This window comes from Pan troglodytes, chromosome 7 (genome assembly GCF_028858775.2).
Source record: "Pan troglodytes isolate AG18354 chromosome 7, NHGRI_mPanTro3-v2.0_pri, whole genome shotgun sequence".
NCBI lineage: Eukaryota > Metazoa > Chordata > Mammalia > Primates > Hominidae > Pan > Pan troglodytes.
The window spans coordinates 81,405,195-81,423,616 of record NC_072405.2 but is presented as its reverse complement, the minus strand read 5'-3'; the positions used below and the strand labels follow the sequence as shown (position 1 = coordinate 81,423,616).

The 18,422-nt window shown below is 39.7% G+C and overlaps 1 protein-coding gene and 1 long non-coding RNA gene across 3 annotated transcripts in view; one reads left to right on the top strand and one right to left on the bottom strand.

Moving 5' to 3' along the window:
• The window catches only part of KCNB2 (potassium voltage-gated channel subfamily B member 2), a 397,881-nt gene that overhangs the window by 166,447 nt on the left and 213,012 nt on the right, over positions 1 to 18,422 (bottom strand). The gene's annotated exons all lie outside the window — the stretch shown is intronic.
• On the top strand, positions 9,693 to 16,788 carry LOC107976338 (uncharacterized). 2 transcript variants are annotated; one of them, XR_010159604.1, is made up of 6 exons: positions 9,693 to 9,990; positions 11,255 to 11,331; positions 12,068 to 12,178; positions 12,317 to 13,469; positions 15,340 to 15,440; positions 16,499 to 16,788. It is a non-coding gene; the product is annotated as an uncharacterized LOC107976338 (long non-coding RNA). The 2 variants fall into 2 exon arrangements; XR_010159605.1 differs by having other exon boundaries at positions 9,693 to 9,998; positions 11,251 to 11,331.

Genomic DNA, 18,422 nt, shown 5'->3' with positions numbered 1-18,422 from the left:
TTAATAGTTGTTGGGATAAAAGAGAAGTTCTCACAGCCTGGTTTCCAGGGCAGCAGCAATCAACATCACTTTGTAATGCGTTAAAAATTTAAATATTTGGGCCCCATCCCAGATCCAGTGAATTAGAAAGTCTGGGGCTATGGCCCACCAATTTGTGTCTTAACAAGTCCTCCATGGTGATTCTGATGCATGCTGCTGTTCGAGAACCACTGTAGCATTCATTACCTATGTGTTTTAAATAAACTAATCAGTATATTGATTATTTGATAATCAGCTTGTCTGTGCTTATCTCAGCTCTACAGATAGAGGTCCCAATCATCTTGAAAGTGACTATTTTCCATTAAACTTATTCTGACCCTCAAAACTGCTGACAATACACACAATTTAAATTTGTGATATTTTTGTGAAAGAGGTTAAAACTGAGGAGCCTCTCAGAGATAAAGATTTGGATATGACTACACTCACTCTGGTTTGGGGAGAAATATTCCTTTTAACTACATCTGAGCACAAAGGAGACTGACTGAAATTAGCAGAGAATTGCCATTAAATTTGGGTTAATAAGGTTTGCCAGAAAAGATAGTGGTGGTGAAACTAATGGCATATTTATCAACACAACACACAAATGGAAGTCAGATAATTCCATTTGAAGGCTTCACAGGTTTAGGGACTTTTCCCAGCAATTATCTCCCCAATAGGAGGAAACTGTTGACAAACAACTCTGGGTGAGAGTCCATCCTAATTGCTGGGGCTCAGCTTGGCTGTGGGGAATAATGAGTGAAAGTGTAGGACATCATTTCCTGCAGTGTAGTTCAGGCAACTGGGATCCAGAAACAAGGTTTGCTGATGACTAGACCTGAAATTCCTCACAATTAAACAGAGTTATGTCAGTCTCTTCCTATTTTATAGATTCCTGGGATATTCTGCAATTGAGAACCACTAACTTCATCAACTGAAAAGAATATTTGTCATAGCCAGTTTGTGCTCTGTGCTGGGCGGGGGTACTCCTGTCATCTCCTGTCAGGGAATTTCTCCTTGTGAATTTGGCAGATATATTTTGCCCAGAATAGACACTAATTCTGGTCTATGCTTCTGTTGAGTGGAAAAGCACTGAAAACAAGCCAGCCTCTTAGTGCTCATTTTCTCTTGATAAATTTGAGAACATACTCTCCTAAATATGTGCATAAGCAATCAGGAATTGGGTAGGATTATTCTGTGGTGATTACTATTGCCTGTTTTCTTAACTAAGAAAGAACATAGGCAAATGGAATATAAGACTATATATGATGGCCAAAACAAGGGGCCTTACTCACTGTGTGAGGTACACTAGAGGTACACTGTGTACATCAACTGTCCAAAAGGCAATTTGGGGCTCAGGATAGACTCTACTTAGAACTGGATGCCAAGTGGATGGCACTGCCTGTTTCCCATGGCTGTCCTTCCTGACCATCACACTAGTTGATAGAACCATGAGCCCTGTGTGTTTTATCCCTCTTCCAGCTCTTCCAACCCCTAGGGTCCCCTCCTTGGCCATTTCTACTGTGTCCTTTGGCATACAGTTCCCTTACATCTCCAACCTCTTTGTGAGGTGTTGTCTCCACTTCCTTGCCTTCTGCAGGCCCTCATTCTGTTATTTGCCAAATCTTGAATAAAGGTGGCACATTCTCCCATATCTGCTCCAGTCAGGTGCTGGTTGCCTATCATCCAGCAGTGAAAGTCATCTTATCCATCCTGCCTTTCTCCGTCACTGTGCTCTGCCAACTCTCAGGGCACTGCGCCTCTTTCCTTAAGGTCATTGGCATCTAGCTGAGTCCTCCTTTCCACTTTCACCCCTGAAATCATATTCCAGGATCTCAGTGGTTGTTGGTCACTGGTCCTGGTTTCTGTGGCTTTCTCTGTGGGACTATGGGACTCCTGGCATGGAGAACTACTTGTAATTCCTGAACAAGACAAGGTCTCTGCTGTGCCTGTGCCTTGTATATTCTGTTTGCTCTGCCTCGGATGCTGCTTCTCCTCCACCTTCCTACCAAAGCCCAGCTCCTTCCCCAGGGTCTCCTCCTCTGGGAAACCTTCTGTTTCTGTTTTCCAACAGTGTGGCACATAGGCCTTTACAATAATACTTATTGTTTAAGCTTATAATACATTCTTCTTGGTATTTAGTCTTTTATCATACTGAGCACCTAAACTGTGCCAAGCAGTACAGGACTTCAGTGATTCAACCACATATTTGAGTAATCGTTTAAAGAATTCTGTTTTTATCAATGGAAACTATTGGCTTTACCCGCAGACACTCAGTTTCCAATGTCCATGCTAAATTATTTTTGAGACATTGAAGTCTGGATTTTAAATAATCACAACCAAATGGTGCCTCTCTCCTTGGGTTTTGTGTTTCAGCAAATGGCTCTCCAATTCATTAACTGCTCCAATCCCCCATTTAGCTCCATCTCAGTTTTAGAGGATCCAGCATCTGTCCAATGCCCATCTAGACATTGGATTTTTCAAAAGCATATCTGTCAACATGTAGCCAGAGATAGCAAAAAATCAGTGGTTCTGATACTTCTGTGCTTGTTGTAATTGCCTTGGGGAGGAGGGGGAGTTAAAAAAAAAAAGGAGACTCAGGATTCCCTGGAAATTCAGATTTCTTAGGTGTCAGTTGGGCCTAGGAATCTGCACCTTAGTGAAATACCCAAGTGGTGCCGGTGAGCTATGTGCACTGCTCCAGAGTCTTCAGGTTCTACCCTCGAGCTAACATACATCATTAGCGAGAAAAACTCTAGAGAGAAGCCCTTTCTCAGTTACTACCTGATATCAGTTCCTCAGCTTTAGGATAGAAATGACCCAAGAACAGTTTGTTTAAAAGCATTTCTTTTTCTGTTTTTTTTTTTTTTTTTTTTTACTTTGCAAAGCTCTCGTTGAAGATAACTTAATTCAAAGAAAGGATTTTTCTGCATATATACATACATATGCCTTATTTTGCCATTAAAATGAAAAATTCACTTATTGTATGTATGTATGTTTATGAGTATTTGCACACTATATATATATATATTTGTTAATGTGATTTACTTTTTGCTTTGTTCTGTTTTTTCCTTAGCTACTAGGAAACAAAGTCAACTTTTCAGTGCTCAAATGGAGAAACAGAAACATCAAATTATTGAGCTTTAGGCTTCTTGGAACAGATCAGCATACACAGAATAATAAGAGCTAACATTTACTGAACACTTTCTATAGGCAAGCTCCCTGATATATTATTATTTCATTGAATCCTCTGAAATCCCTATGAATGGATATGAATAATGTATATCCTCACTTTACATATGAAGAAATCAAGTGATGCATCCCTTATCAGATAGAGTAAGGCCCAAGGTGGTGTGAAGACATTGTGTACCCAGGGGAGAATGGAGATGTTAAGCGTGGAGGAGAACTCAGATGGGATGGATTCTAAGTGAAATTCCATTAAAAATTATTTTCTTCTCAGTTTTGCTTTCGGCAATATTAAGGCAATTTGTCTAAACATGTCAGCAGATCCCTTTTAGATTGCTGATATGCTTATACTGGAATAGGTACAGATGTCATATCATTCATGCCTGGAAAATGTTAAAGCTATAGCCTCAAATCCACAGCACATCCCCCCATCGATCACAGAACACTGTCAGAAAGTCACATTGGCTGCGAAGCAGGTGGTAACTTGAAATGGGTTTCTAATGTAAAGTCGGTGACATAGTTGCATGTTTGTTTAGAGCAGGAGGGTGGCGTTACTCAGATTGAACTCATTGGTAGGTAGTACAATGTATTTCATAAAGAACTTACAGAAATACAAGTATCTCTAAACCCCAAAAGTAATGCCAATTTAAAACAAATTTTTGTTTTAGACTTCTAATATAAATCTAACTGCTAGTGATCTTATTTATAGACTAGACTCTATACTATACTATAGAGTCTATAGGCTATTGATTAAGATATACAAGTTATCTGTGCCTTATGAAGGGGATATACTTTTGCAAGCAGCTCTCTCCTGAGACTTGTACAGGCTGTCAGCAGTGGAGATATTAGAATATGATTTCCTTCTTTTGTAACAGTATTTTATTCTAAAATCAATGCCGTAACTTTCATAACTAATGGATTTTGTTGGTATGCATTCATTTGCTGCAGAGAAAATCATTGCTTAAATCAGGCTGCTCCAAATAGGATTGACTAAAGCAAGCAAGATGGTATTCTTGTCAAAGCCACCTCATATTCCAATTGACATATTGTATTCTAGTGCTGACAGCTGAAGGCTAGAGTTTTGATTAATCCATTTTCCTCTCATTATAAACACAATCTCTCCTCCCTGAAGGTTCCAGCAATCACTCTAGCAAGTGTTGGACCTTGACAGAACAATGCTTATCCTTTGGCAACCACAGTGTGTACAAGAGAGAAAGAGCTGGGTTTTTTCCCCAAATCTCCTTAGGCATTGTTGGAAGGGGCTCATTTGTGAATGCATGTGTTTCAAGCTCAAGGCTGTATTTTGTTTTTCTCTCACATGGAAGGACTAGAAGAGAGAGGGAGCAGGTGTGCAGGTAACCCATAGCATGACAGACGCCTGCTGCAGAGTATTTCAAAGTCCACAGTGAGGCAGCACCCAATGCAGGGCCCCCAGGATGGATGCAGGGTAGAGAGCGGGGCAGCATCTCCTCTGAGTACACCTCTGTTCTGGACTATGTAAGTCAGATATTGCAGACTGACCTTGCTCCCCAAACGCATAGGCTAAACTATCAAGGACAATTGGAAGCTTATCCTCTGGGCTGCTGCTATTGATAGTCATAACGGTTTTTGAGAATCTGAGGTTGTACAATAGTCAAAAGCATCCCAAGTTACCCAGTGACCACTTGCTATTCAGTCACCAAATACAGCTGGGAAGAAGGGAAAGAGGAGGTGATGGTGCTTCATGCAGCAGGGAGGTGATGAGCTCTGTTTCTCAAACCTGATTAAGATACGTGATCAAATATATGGTCTGACAGTAGAAATAATTTGGGAAATTACTGTTCTCCCCAAGTCCAGGACTTTGGTACCATGATGATGTGGACCCCACTTGAGGCCAAGATCATGCAGCTCAAAGTAAAGTACTGCCAACACCAAGTCAATCTTAGTAGGTAAATATGAGGCTGTACTTAGTATATGCTGCTAACTGAGGACTGTGAGCTCCGTACCTGTCATATACTGTGAGTTACTGATCTGATTTACCTTCATACAATAGTTTTTAAATTTCATTTTGTATCAAAATAAGCTGGAGGGCTTAGTGAAACATAGGATCCCATCTCATGTGTTTCTGATTTAGTAGGTCTGGGATGGGGCCTGAGTGCCTAGGTGATGCTGTTGCTGCTGGTCCAGGGAGCAAATTTGGGAATGATGGTTTGAGGTGTTGGGCAAGAAAATGTTTTACTTGCCCCATTTGAAAAATGGGGGACTTCAGTACTGGCCTACATGATTTCAGTTGTTTGAATGTCTATGCATGAATGGGAAAGAGAAATATTTATTAAGACACTCTTATGTGCCAGAAACCTCATACATTACCTCACTGAATGCTCACAGCAGCCTGATAGGTAGTTATTATTGTCCTCACTTCCAAGTTAAGAGAATGGAAGCTCAGAGAGGTCAGTTAACTTGCTTAAGTCCATGAAAGTAGCAAGTGCTGAGGCTGAGGTTCACCTTGGTTGATCTGGCTCCAAATCTGTAGACTTTCCATGACATCTGGGCTTGTCCTTACAACAACTTGTCTCTTTTTTGTAAGAAGGATCTTTTAAAGCTCCAAAGAAGGACAAAGTAAGGCTATGTAAAAGCATGCATCTTGGTTGACTATGTGGACCACTGATTTATTTGTTTTAGGAAGAGGCTGTCCAAACTCTAGACACCACACCCCCAATCACACTGAGTTTCCTTGCTTCTGCCAGTGACACTGGTTACCTTACCTGAATTCTGGTGGCTTTGTCCCGACCTTGACTCTGATCTCATCTCATTCAGCTATCCAGTCAGCACTCCTAGCTGTTGAATAACGGGCTTATGCTAAAAGGATTCCTGATAAATCCTCCCATGAATGATGATTGCCTGCTGAGCCACCTTACCCATGAGGATGCCATTCAGAACTGGGGCAGACTGAACCTTGTATCACCCTCTCTATCTCTATCTCTATCTCCAAGGCCCTAGTTATCACTGCTTCCAAAGTACAGGAATGGTGATTTCTATTACTTTTAATGGTTAGTGTGGATCGCAGCATTCCGGATCTGCCATGTTGCAGTTTGGTTAATTCATCCCACAAAAAGATGAGAATATAAGTTCTTTTCCAAGCCTTGCACAGTGTGGTTGCATAATTTTGGGTAACAGTGGTAGGAGAAAGAAGGCAGCAGAGTTGGAGCAGAGAACCAAATTTTAATTCTGATGGCCACCTATTAACACACAGCAAGTGCCTATAGGAGGCATGATCCTTTGCAGGATTCTTCCCAGATTACCCAGGGGTTTTTATCATAAATTCCCATTAAGATTTATGTCTTAATTTCCAATAAATATAGAGAGGTGGTATTCTTTTCTCCACAGGGCGAGTTTCATTTTCCATATTTTATTATGTAATATAGTATCATAAAGTAGAATAAATGAGCCAAGAATGAATTTTTTTAATTAAAACAGAAAAGATTCACATCCTTCCCTCTATCCCTCTTTTTTACTGATTAAAATAAGCAAGGTTCTTTTTAAAACAAGAGGGAGTTCAACCTTACCCTCTGCCTCCACTCTATCCCCGTGGCCCCAACATAACACTTTCATTAGTTCAGACTAAGTTCATTAAACACAGGAAAAGGAGCCCTAAAACTTCTTCTTGTAAAATATTGGCATGATTTTATCCTCATTCTCCAGCTGTCCCTTAATTATCCAACAGAGCTGGGGCATATAATAAGGTAATCCAGATAAATAGCACTTGGCTTATTTTAAGTAAATGTCAAACCAGGTTAGTCCGCAGAGTTCTGTTTTTTCTCCATTAATGAAATGCCCATGGGAAATAACCAACGTTCTTTCTTCAAAAAATATAGAATTGTGGGCCCTGAGTTTTCAATGACTGCCAATTAAATCACTATTTAAGCATTAGGTACTCACTGCAAAAGTACCGCTAGAACTTCAGCTACCTCGCTATCTGCCTGATAACCGTTCAACAATGAGAAGAGAGAGTAGAATATTCTCCTTTCAAAATGGAAATGAAGACTCAGAGGTTTGTGTAATAAACATGGAGCAGATAAGCATCTTGAATAAAACAAACAGGAGATTTTACTCTCAGAAAAGTGAGAAAATGCCATCTAAAAACAGGCTTGGATTAATTTTCATAATTGTGAGTCATTCATTAGCTATATAAGTGCATGGCTATATTTAGATCTATGTTTATACACATTTGTTTTGAGCCTGTTCGGCTTGGTCTTTTCCAGCATCCTTGCCTGCCTGGACCCTGGACTTTGCCACACCTGCCTGGCAGGATGGATCTCACAATGCTGTTTGTTTGCTGCTACACCTAGGCTGCCAAGTGCAAATGGAGACAATAACTCAACCATGAGGATTAATGCCACTACATATTGCTAGTCTCCAATTTCAGCTGGACCACTCTTTTATTTGTCCTTGGTCAACTTCCTTTTCGAATCTTCTCAGTGGCCGTTCCAGAACTGTTCCTTTCTCCTGCAGTCTCCTTACCAAACTCCTGCCCCCTTTTGCTCATCAGACACCATGAGTCCTGCCTTGTTCGGAGCAGAAAGAAAGAGCCACTCTGCAGAGGGCAATCTCTCAACTTCCTGTGCTCTCCTTTCAGGCCAGGTAATGAATAACAAAGCCTCAGCTCCTAGGAGTCTCCTTATTATGCCTTTGATTCCCCTCTGCCATGCCATGCACACCCCACAGGGCATGTGGCCTTGGCTTGGTATCGTAATCTTGGCCCCACTTGTAACCTTTGAACTTGAAGACCACTCTTGATTTCCTCAACTTTGAAGCTCAGCACTTCTTGGGATTTGGTTTGTGCTCACATCTTGGCTCCTCTGTTCCTGAAAGTCTCACTTTTCCTTTGCTGTCAGTGCCCAAACTTCAGCATCAGCCCCCATTGTGCCAACCCTGGCCTTCTACAAGGAGGCTCAAATAAAAGTGTGTTGATACCATAATCTTCCCTCAAGAAACCCTTTTTGTTTCTCTAGGATCACACACACACACACGCACATAAAATAAATAAAACAAAGGGGTCCCTTGTGCTCAAAGTTCCACTATCTCTAAATACCTATCCCTCCCTCCCACTAAGGATCCTTGATGTATCAATTACCCATCTCTCTCTTGGAGTTTCAATCTCTTTATTGGTAAGAGTTTCAATCTCTTTCCCTATACCTTATAAATTCACCAGATAAAGAAAATTCCTCCCTGAATTCTGCCTTTTCCTCCAGGTACCACTGAGCATCTCTCTTTCCATTCACAGCCATGTTTTTCAGAAGAGTAATCTATATTTGCTGTCTCCCTTTCCTCATTTCCCTCTCCAACCCCATTGTGGTCAGCTAAAATGCTCTAGTGTAAGTCCCCATTGACCTTCACATTGCCAATTCAATAGACACCATACTGGATCTAGCAGCAGCCTTGGACCTGCTGAGTTCTCCTCCTGAAACTGTCTGCTCCTTTGTCTTTCATGACAGTTCTCATGGTTCTCTTTTTATCAGTCTGCTTGGCTGGCTTTTCTTCTGCCCTCCCATTAAGCACATTGGCGCTCCCCAAGGCTCTGTCCTTTCCACTCCACTTGCTCTCCTAAGATAATCTCATTGACTCCCAAGCTTCTAAGTATCATGCTCTGCCAATGATTTCCAAATTATATTTCTGGCCCAACTCTCCTCTAAGCATCTGACAATGCCACCTGGATAGCTCCAGAATTATGTGACATCCAACATGTCCACAACCAAAACCATTTTCCTCATCTTCCTGCCTTCCTTATACTGATTTAATAAAATCTGAATGCATGGCCTCCTCTAGACCCCTCTTTGACTCCCTATTCAATGACTCCTGAAAGCTCTGGTCTGCTGATCCCACCTTTCATGATCACTCAAAGCTGTCCCACCTCTTCATCACTACTGCTGTTCTTATCCTCTTACCTGACCTACTGCAGGAACTTTCCAACTGAGCTGTAAGAAGGGCCAGAGGCTATAGCTAGACCAATAACTTCCCTACTTTCCTCTACTGTGCTTTCGATTAAATTGGTGGCTTTTTAAGCTTGGCCAAACATTGGAATCAATTAGGAAGCTTTAGAAAAATACTGATGCTTGGCTCCCAATTTCCCAAAATATGTTATAATTAGCCAGGGCAGTTCTAGGCATTGGAATTTTAAAAACTCCATAGGTGATTCAAGTATGTAGCCAAGGTCAAGAACCATGGGTCTAAACTGTTGTTCCAATCACTGTCTTTGCACTACCTCTGTCACATAAAACCCAAGCTCATATACAGGACATAGGATACTGGTATAAGATATCACAGAGGTAAGACTCAGAGTGGAGGATAATTGAGGACTGGGGCAGTGTGATGGGACAGGGGATAGGGAGACAGGAAGGGAGGGATAGAGCAGCAATGGCAGGAAGTGAGAGGGAGCCACTGCTCCTAGCAACTCACTAGCCTGTGTGGTGTCACAGGGCTCCTGCTTTGTGGAAGGCTGTGACCTGCTTCCAGGTGTTTCAGAGCCTGCTCCTGACTGCGGACCCCATGGAGTCCTTCCCACTACAATGAGCTGGGCTTTTCTTGGCACATGAGGCTTATACAGACCACTTCTCGACTGATCCACCTGTGAGAAGATCCAGACCTTTTCTGGTAGTCATGGCCAGAAAGCAGCATCATATGTACAGCTGAGGAGGGCTACAGGAGCCAGCTTTCCCAAGCTGGCAGGACTCCTGGACACAGCTTCCCCAGCCAGCCTCCCTGCAGGATGAAGATGCTACCGGTTCCTATACCCGTCCTGCACACAGGGAGGTGTTGTAGTGAGTAGGGAGTTGGGTGTGGTGGGGGAACCGTTTTCCTTGCCAATGAACTTTCAAGAATGGAAAGTTTCTCTTGGCTTAAGAAAGCCAAAACAGTTGCCTTGTAAAACAAGCAGCAATCCTTCATTCGTAAGCACACTGGGTACAAATGACAACTAAGACCTCTTGGATTCTAGAATTGTGTACTGTCGGGTATTGTGTAGTAATATCTAATTGTGGTTTTAACTTGCATTTCCCTAATGAGCAAAGGTGTTGGGCAGCTTTTCATGTGCTTATTTGCCATTCATATATCCTCCTTGAAGAAGTGTCTGGTCAAATCGTTTGCCATTTCTTTTGCCTTTAAATGTAATTTTAGAAAATAAACTTTATTTTTTAGAACAGTTTTAGATTTGTAAGAAATTTGCATATATTGTAGAGTCCCTCTACATCATGTCTTCAGTTTCCCCTGTGATTAACATCTTGCATAAAAAATACGGTACATTTGTTCCAGTTAATGAAGCAATGTTGATGCATCATTATTAACTAAAGTCTACACTTAATTCAGATTTCCTTTCCTTTAACCTAATGTCCTTTTTCTGTGGCAGCATCCCATCCAGGATACCACAGTACATTTAGTCATCATGTCTCCTTAGGCCTCTTGGCTGTGACAGTTACTTAGACGTCCCTGTTTTTTTGATGACTGTAATAATTTTAAGATGTACTGGTCAGTTATTTTATAGAACACCCCTCAATTGAAATCTGTTTCATGTTTTTCTAATTAAATATTAGACTGAGATTGTGGGTTTGGGGGAGGAAGGCCACAGAGGAAAAATGCCATTCCCATCATATCTTACCAAGAGTATCTTCTACCGACTGTTGATGTTGGCCTTGATCATCTGGCTCAGGTGGTGTGTGTCAGGCTTCTCCATTGTAAAGTTATCCCTCCCCCTTTCCATAGTGCACTCTTTGGAAGGAAGTCATTATGCACAACCTACACTCAAGGAGTGGGTAGTTCTGCTCCCTCTCCTTGAGGGCGGACTTATATAAATTTCATGGAATTCTTCTGATTTGCTGATTTTTCAACTGAATGTGTTTACTCCTGAGTCTTAAGAGTTCTTTAAATGCTCAGCACACAAGTCCTTCATCAGATATATGAATTGCAAACATTTACTTTTCGACCACAGTTTGTCTTTTTATTTTCTTAACAGTATTTCTGCAAGATAACAGTTATAAATTTTACTCAAGTCTAAATTATTCATTTTCTGTCTTCTAGACAGCCGAAAAGCTGGGGTCTAGCCACAACTCTGCTGCAACTGCACCTACATTCAGGGCTAAGCAAGAGGGCAGAGAGGTGGTAGGTCTTCCATACCCTTTTGGGATTACAGCTCCTTGAATTACAATGGAAGGGTCCCCTCCCTCAGGGTTTTAGGGACCTGCAGACTAGACTCCTGTTGTGGCTGCTGCAATGGAACTGTCTGGGAGTTCAGGCAAATAATTGAGAGGAAAAAATTTCATTGGTTTTCCCTTTTGCATGTCTTGAGTTAGACCTAGGGGGCTTCTCCTGGCATTCTCTCTGTCCATACTCAAGGTCCCCTTCCAGGCTTTGGGCTTCCTTGATTCCAGGCTGTGAAATTCCATAGGAAAATGAGAAACTGCCATAGTGGTACCTCAGGTTCTGGTCTTGTTCCCCAATTGGCCTGTTACAATTTATTTTTCAGAGTCCTCCAGTAGTGATTCCATGCACCTATTCAAACTTGATAGCTCCAGTTCAGAGTGGGCTTGATGAGTCTTAAGGGAGTTCCAGGCCAAGCTCTTGCCAGGAGCCAATCTGTCTTTGTACTTTCCCAGGGAGACTCTGTTCTCAGGCTCCACATGGGCAGTACCTGAACTGCAGGCGCCTCCCCTCACCCAACAGGTGCAATGCTGCAGGACTCCAGATCCAGTTCTCACAGATTCAAATAAGCAGAAAATCACCAAGAACATATTGCTTAATGTGTGTTCTGTTGGATGACTAGAGAGGAAAAAGGAAGAGTTTCTAAGGCTAAATTTTGATTGGCTAGTGACTAATACTCACTTTTATCCATATCTAGGATTAATTTCTTCTAAATCATGATTGCTATTCTGCAGTGGTTTAGTGGAAAGAGCTTGCGGATTGGAACAAAAGGTTTGATTCTAGTCCTGAACACTTATTAACTATGAAGGCAAGTCTATCAAGCTCATGGAGCCTGCTTTCTCAAACTTAAAATGGGATAACCTATTGCACATAGTTGATATGAGGGTCAAATAAAAGCTGTTCGCTACTGACAAGCTACTCAGTTGGTTACATCCTCTTCTTCCAGGTTCCTATAGCATTCTGTACTTCCCAGTGTGTAACTCTCAACCCAGCTGCAACTACTTTTTCAATGACTCTTCTGGACTAGACTATAAGCTCCTTGAACAAGGCAGACACTGCGCTTGCCTGATTCACTACTATATTGCCAGGCATAAGAGTTGCTAAATAAAAATGTGTTCGATTGTACTATTATAAAACTGATGTTGCTAAAATGATCATTATGATGTTATGTCACATATTTAATATCATATTGTGGTATCAACATAAACTCATTAGTAAGCAGAACTAAAGACTTTAAGTCAAAGGAAACAATGAATGAATGAAAATTAATGTTCTGAAGAAAACATGGATTTTTACCACCACTCCTACCAACAAAAATCTATTCAACTCTATTCAAAGATCCAGGTTTGCTATCCAGATACCTCTAAAAGAAGAAAATACAGCAGTCTTAAGAAGAATGCATATTTCCTCACGTTGTCAGCTTGACATATTCAGGACAGAATCTCTCCTTCAGTGCTTAACATTTTGATTCATAGACTGAGGTCTCAGAAGCTAAAAAAATGGAAATATGTCATCTAAATGTCAGCACTGATTTTATGATATTCTAGAAGGAAGCAAATGGGAACACATGAGAGCTTAGGTGTCCTGTCTGAGAGTTCAGTGAACAGTGTCTTGGAAGAACCTGAGTAGAGTGTGTGTGATATCTTGGAAGGATTAGAAATTGGAGTAATGATCATTTATCTTGGTAAAAAGCCCTTAGCTTCTGTGTTATTCACAGTTCTCCAGAGAGCAGACCAATGGGAAATATATCTATATCGATATATGCATATAAAATAAGAAATTAGCTCATGTGATTATGGAGGCTGAGAAATCCCACGACCTGCCATCTACAAGTTGGACTAGACTCTAAGCTCCTTGAACAAGGCAGACTAGGAAAGCTGGTGGTGTACTTCCAGTATGAGCCCGAAGGCCTGAGAACTAGAGGAGCCAATGGTGTAACTCCCAGTCTGAGTGCAGTAGAGGATCAGAAGAGATGTCCCAGCTCCAGCAGTGAGGGAGAAAAGAAGGACAAATTCCTTCCTCTGCATATTGTTCTATTCAGACCCTCAATAGGTTAAATGATGCCCACTCTCATTAAAGAGGACCATCTACTTTACGGAGTAAGTACTAATCTCCTCCAGAAACACCTCACCAATACACCCAGAAATAATGTTAAACTAGACATCTGGGTACCTCTGATCCAGTCAAGGTGACACATGAAATTAACTATCATAGCTTCTATGGTAATAGCTACAGAGTTTTATGATCATCTTTCATGGTGGCTTTATTTTACAGCCATTTTCACACTTGTCTATTTAACTAACCATGTTTCCCTTAAACCTATTCTTCCCCCATTTATTCTTTTTCCTGGCAAATGATACCACCTGGCCATCCAAGCCTGAAAGTGGGGAGTTCACCCAGACCTCACCATTCACTTCTATCACACCAGTATGCACTGGGCTACGCAGTCATTTGAATCCTGAATATTTCTTGCATCCATCTCCTTCTTCATGTTTCTCCCAGGTACACCACAGGCCTCGCTCTGTCTAAAGAAGACACTTAAAGTTGTTGGATGAAATGTTTTCTCCTTCTTCCCTCCTGGCCTCCATTAGCTTTCAAACTTCTTGAGGGTGGGCAATATGTCTTTTTTTCATTTTGTGTGTGTATGGGCATATGTGTATATGTGTTCATGTGTGTACATGTGCATGTAGGTGGGGGCTCAGATGGCAATCCAAAGAGTGCCAGGCACATAATAAGCCTCACATGGGTATTCATTTAATTAAGTACTAAAATGTCTAAGTGGAAACATTACTAAACTAGTTTTTCAATGCTGAATTTGGAATTCTGAAGTCAAAGACGATTGCACAATATATATTTTTAGGGGAACCAAGAAGTCCTGAGGCATCTCCTTATGACTTGCCTTGGTGCCAGGTCTTTACCTTAGCATAGTTAGTTTGCTGAATGAAGGCAGGGTTTCCAGAAGGTTCCTGTTAAGAAGACGCAGTATAGGGAAGAGGCTAAACTTTTGGGTTCTGTTGTCAATAGACTTGAGTTCAAATTTCAGCTCTATCACTTTTAGCTATGAAATTATCAGTATGTCTGTAATCTTTTAGTGTCTTCATCTATAACATTGTAATGAAATATTAATATCCATGCATAAGAATGTTTTACAAATTAAATAGGATAATGTATATAGAGTGTTTAATAGAGTGGTCCATTTCCTCCATAGGAAGAGGGATGAGCTATGTGATTGTGGTGAGTCTGGCTTGCAATGGGCCATGGCTTCCAGAGGTGGGGTTGCTACACTGAAATGTAGGGATCCTAAGTCTCCAACTCTTGTCTGTCTGTCTCTGTCTTCTGCTTCCTACCTGCATCCCTTGAAGCTGAATATCCTTTCCTCCTTAGCTTCTTGCTACCAAGTGATAGTCTCAAGTCAGGGCCTGACCCCTGATACAGGCAGGGTAGCCTTCTTAGGTTTCTCCAGGAGTAACTGGAGACAGATTGAATAAGGATGGGGCCAAGTTTTTCCATTTCTCCAACACAATTTTACAAGCAGAAATGCGATATCATATCTCGATTTCACTTGTTTCCTGGCTGAAACTGGAGAGAAGGATAAGTGAGTGACTGATATCATTTGATTTTTATAAATGTTAGTCAATATTATTATTGTTGATAAGGTGGTTATTGCCCTTTATAAGTAGGAAAGTACACGTAGCCATTAACGCACGTGTATTCAGGAAACAAAAAACAAAAACTGTTGATGGAACTAATTATGGAAGAAAACCTTAAGCACCTGGTGCTTGGTTGGAAGGGGCATCTGTGAGCAAACTAAAGTAAAACCAAGTAAAGAAACCCAGAAGGCAAAATTAATGTGCTGTAATGACCTTACTAAGGCCTGAAAGTCTCCTCTGGAGACCTTGAAAAGTAAGTAACTCACAGAAACAAGTATTCCCAATCAGTTCAGTGATGCAAACATTAATTATTCCTTAGACTGCTAAGTTTGACATACAAAGGACCAATGGGATACATTGCTGATGAAGGAGAAGGAGGTCTAACCACTTTGAAAAACAATTTGAAATTCAACTGTGCAGGTGAGCATAATAAGCATAACCCATAACCCAGGAATGGAATTCCTGGGTGTAAGAGAAACAATCATTTATAAGCACTGAGATAACAGCAAGTGACTGGAAACAACACAAATATCCACTGCTGGGAGAACAGGTAAATTGTGATGTCCATATAAGAGAATGCTGTACAATAGGAAAAAATGAATGAAGTTCAGTGACATGTAACAAAATAGATCAATATTTGACACATAATGTTATGGAGGAAAGCAAGTCACAGAAGGTTATATACAGTTGTGACTATGTAGAGTCACTATGACACTATGTATGATGTTACTTTTTATAATGCTCAACAAGAAGCACAGCTAAGGAGTATGTAGTTTAAGTCTGTAAATATAGATGGTAAAATCTTTGATAAACACAAAATTCACTCTAGTGGACCTCTGTGAGTGTGGGGAGGCAGGGAAGGGGCACATAGATATTACTAATATTCTACACCTTCATTTGTTTGGTTGGTTCATGAGTATTTAATTTATTATTATGTTTTAAAACATGGATGTATATATATATAAAAATATATATATATTATGTAATATATATAATATATATTATATATTATATGTAAAATATATAATATATTATATATAATATATACTATATAATATATATTATATAATATATACAAAATTATATTGTGTATATATAATTATATTATATATTATATATAATATATATAATATTTGTATATATACAAATATATAGGCATATACAAAAAAGTAATATATGTTATATTATATATATATATTACTTTTTTGTATATGCCAAATATTACATAGTAAAAAAATCTTTTAAAGCAATATCATGGTTTTTTGGGTGTAAAATGTTACCTCTCTTGTCTGAACAGTTCCAGGCAATAATAAGTAGGTTGGCTTATAAGTATTTATATTTATGTTTAAAAATAGTTTCTTGTTCCTTTGCTGAGATGGGCAAAGGACATTATCTATGGAGTCCATAAAAATACAATGATCATTTCTTATCATAAAAACACATTCACCAGCTAAAAATCATTTTTTTCACACTCTCAGAGAAAATGACTGGTCAGGCCACTCACAGTGGGTCACTCTTGGAATCCCTTGCTGAGGTGGGAGGACTGCTTGAGCTCAGGAGCTTGAGACCAACCTGGAAAACATAATGAGACTGAGACCTCGTCTCTTCTAAAAAGAAAAAAAAATTAGCAGAGCACGGTGGCATGTGCCTATAGTCCCAGCTACTCTGGAGGGTGAGGCATGAGGATCAACTGAGCCCAGGAGTTGGAGGCTGCAGCAAGCTGTGATCATCACACTCTGTCCTGGACAACAGAGTGAGACCTGGTCTCAAAAAATAAATAAATAAATAAAATGAAAACGAAAATGATTGGTCAGAGTAGAATCTATGAGTGGACTAGAAAAGACCCTGAGGTTCTGGAGTACTATACACATTATGTACATCAGAAAAAACCATTACGAGGAAGGGTGTTGGGAGGTGTTGGTCAAAGGGTACAAAATTTCAGTTAGACGGGAGGAATAAGTTCAAGGCATCTATTGAATAATACGGTGACTGTGGTTAATAGCAATGTATTGTGTTTCAAAAATTGCAGAGAATAGATTTTTAAGTGTTCTCACTGCAAAAAAATGGTATGTGAGGTAATACATATGTTAATTAGCTTCACTGAGCCATTTCATAATGTATGCATATTTCAAAACATCATGTACACAATAAGTATATAATATTGTTGTCACTCAATAAAAGTAAGAAACAGTAAATAAATTATAAAAATAAAATTTAAAAAATCAGAGATTTTTAAAACGAATAAACCATTATAATAAAACTCCATGTTTTTTGGCTTCTAATTTCAAAAACAAAAAACAAAAAAAAAAAAACCAAAGTGAGTTCAGTACTCTGTAAATTCAGTAGGATTGGAAAAATATTAATTTACTTAACTTCATCCTTCTTCTCTAAGACCCTTCCCCTCAAAGCACTGAATGCTTACAGATCTTTGAAATAAAAATAGCATGAGATTTATCATGACAAAATTCAATATTATAAAATGAATCAATGACAGTTTGCTCCTCTAATGGATTTGGTGTGCAATCATCCAGAACAGAGAAAGGCTGGGAGGTCTGTTGAAGCTTATCTGATAGAACAAGGCTGAATGACATAAAATCATCTTAGAGGCTACATTTACTTCAGTAAGTGTCTTCAGAAGGAAAAAAAATACTTCACGTTTTTCAGGTCAATGAGACTTGAACCGATGAGGAAATTAACATGCAGGATGTTCAAAGAAGTTGTAACAATAAAAATTAAACTCATGTTAAATTAAGGTAATCCATGTCCACTTTTAAATTATATTGCTTATTTCTTCTAATCACCTTATTTACTCCTTCTTTGCCTTTTTTTATTATCTTACTATCTGTGGGTACCACCCTGTTTTCATTCTAATTTCACACTTGACCAAAGAGCAGGGGAGCTGAACAAAGCTGTTGATAAGTAAATAGCAGTTTTGAAGATGGAAGCACCAGATTGTTCCTAAACAGAAGAAAACTGCAGTTGCTTTATTTGACTGAGTGGATAAAAAGGTGTCAACATATAATTTCAATTGCTCTCTAAAATAAAAACTGCATCATCTAGGTTTGCACTTTATGCTAAGCATGACAATATTACGGTAAGTTGACAATTATCTTGTTCGTTTCCTTTGCTTTTAGAAATAATCACAGTATTCTTTCAGAAATATATTTTCTTACTGTAGTTTCAGACTTTGGATTTGCAAAGTCAAGGGGTTTTATTGATACAGAACCTACAGAATCTCTAATTCAGGAAATAAATTAGGTTCTTTGTTTCTTTACTTCTCTAATAAACTTGCTTTCACTTTACTCTATGGACTTGCCTCAAATTCTTTCTTGTGAGAGATCCAAGAACCCTCTCTTGGGGTCTGGATTGGGACCCCTTTCTGGTAACACTTTGAGATTTGAG